This window comes from Montipora capricornis, chromosome 10 (assembly GCF_036669925.1).
Source record: "Montipora capricornis isolate CH-2021 chromosome 10, ASM3666992v2, whole genome shotgun sequence".
Lineage (NCBI taxonomy): Eukaryota > Metazoa > Cnidaria > Anthozoa > Scleractinia > Acroporidae > Montipora > Montipora capricornis.
In genome coordinates this window covers 7079282-7081781 of record NC_090892.1, presented here as the reverse complement: position 1 = coordinate 7081781, position 2500 = coordinate 7079282, and the positions used below count along the sequence as shown (strand labels likewise).

The following is a 2500-nucleotide window of genomic DNA, read 5'->3' as shown; positions in this document are numbered from 1 at the left end:
CGTTGCGTTCCTTTTGTTCTTATTTTTAAAAGAAGCCGTGTGGTTTCGGAACCTTGTTTTGAATTGGTTCGCGGTAAGCCCGATATATGTTTCCTTTCCCATGGCGCTTTCAACTGTTGCTTGGTAGACCACGTTTTGGATTAAGCAATCACCACTTAACGGACAAGAGTGTTTGTCTCTGCAATTGCATGATTTTTCTTGTGATTGAGAGTTATTACAATACAATACATACTTAATTGACTGCTCCCCATAGGGGCTTTTCAGAGCCAATGAAACACAATCAACGAAACAAGTTGAACAGAACACAACAGCTACAACTGTTAAGAATCCCAACTGGCCGGAGGCAAACCAGTTGGCTATTTACAAGTGCAGCTGGGAAGTTGAACCAGGGACAACCAGGAACAAATTCAACGAGTGGTCAGAGCGGGTCTTGAACCCGGGATCTCCGGATCTCAAGGCAAGCGCCCTAACCACTGGGCCACACTGCCTCCTCATTCACGAGGGAGGACTTGTTGTGGGCGCTGATTTTTCTTTCCAAATTTGGCATGCACGAATAGCTCACTTTCAAAGTGTTCCTGTTAAAGATTTTTCTTAGAGGGTGCCCTGCTGAAAAGGATTCTTTTACGATACGTAAAAATTTCTTTCCCACGTTAGTAGCGACGTTCTTACTGAAGGGTGGGTTATACCACGTTATATTTCGGCGTCTGGTTCTCTCCTCACTGCGCGTCTGGTCTTTAGTTGCTGCATCAAATTTCAGTTGGTGTTTGTAACCACTTTTTGCTAACGCTTGCTGATATATAGGTGCTGCTTTGTCGAAGGATTCCTTGTTTGATGAGATTTCGCTAAGCCTTTTACTGAATCTTGACAAAGGATCTTACGAGCCGTACACAAAGCCTAACAACACACCGATCTATGTGCACCGTGAAAGTAATCACCCGCATTCCATCCTAAAGAGCATTCCCCTGGCGATCAGTATATATATATATATATATATATATAAGCAGTGTAAGGAGTTGTTAGCGCCATCCAAATTTCAGGTAACCTCTTGTAGAAATCCAAGAGAAGAAAATGGGGGTTGTTCAAAATGCAATAAGAAATGCGATCTTTGTAAAAATTATTTAATTCAAGCTTCAAAATTTCAAAGTTCAGCTACTGGTCGTCATTATTCCATTCAACAAAAACTTTCTTGTTCATCGCAAAATGTTATTTATTTGGCCACTTGTGCCAAATGCAACCTGCAATATGTGGGCTCCACCTCGACTGAATTTAAAGTAAGATTCCGTAACCACAAGTCGAACATGCTGAAGAACAAAAGAACTTGTGAATTGGCTATCCACTATAATAACTCTGAACATGAAATTTCACAAATCAACTTCATCATTATCGAACAAATTAGGTCTTTTGAAAATTCTTTGCATCTTGAACAATTGTTACTCACTAGGGAGGCCTATTGGACTGCGCAATTATTTACCCTTAATCCTCATGGTCTTAATAAAAGGCGGGAATCTAGATCGAAACACCGCATTAATTACTACAATTGAGTAGTTGTGAGTTGACATTTTCCCAATACGATGCATTTTTATCGATATGTCACCTATAGTTCTTTATTTGTTTTTGATTGTTAAATCTATGTCACCTTGGAGTTTAGACCTTTGTTATAGTTCTTTATTTGTCTTTGATTGTCAAACCAATGTCACCTTGTAGCTTTGACCTTTGTTTTGTTTCGTTTCCTTAATTTCAATATTTCTGCTCTGTATATATAAGCTGCTGTTGTTGTGATTTGCACTCATTGTAAACAGTTTTTTAGTTTTTAATTTTTAACCTGAAGAAGGCCGAACGGCCGAAACGTCGTAGTAAACTTCGCCCAGAACAGTCAAGAGTTTGTCTCTTCCTCGCTTTTCCTTACGTACACTTAACTATATATATATATATATATATATTATTATTATTTTTTTTTTTTTTAGGAAACAGAAGGTGAAGTGATGATACGAAAAAAGCTAGGCAGAATGACTCTTTCAACGCAAGAACCAAGTCTGTTTTTACCAGATACCGGAAGTAGCAGCGAATTATCTAAGTCCGATACCACCAATGGCAATGATCTGAGCTCTCGCTGCGATGCCTTGAACAAATTTCTATCAGTCTCTGGTGTGGAGTTTGTTTCTGTATCAAAAAAGAAGTTCAGTGAGTTGCAACAGCGTACTAAAACTTATCATGTCTCAAAAGCTAGTGAAACAATTGCAGCAGTCCTCGACGTCATTGCCCCGGGAGATGCAGGTGCATTATGGGAGGCAGCAAAGGAGTCAAAACTGGTTGAAAGGAAACTTTCTATTGAAGAAGACCTAGACAGCACTGAAGAACTATACCTACAAGCACTAGCAGAAACATACGTACACGCTACCGGATGGGATACCCATAGACAAATCCTGTCAATAATGACAGATCTTGTTCCATTCTCCAGACTTCAGAAGTTCATACCTGGTATCACATATTATCGAGTTAA

The 2500-nt window shown here is 39.4% G+C and overlaps 1 long non-coding RNA gene across 1 annotated transcript in view; it reads right to left on the bottom strand.

The window, feature by feature from the left end:
* Positions 1–2500, bottom strand: part of LOC138021825 (uncharacterized) — a 39227-nt gene that overhangs the window by 7503 nt on the left and 29224 nt on the right. The window lies entirely within an intron of this gene.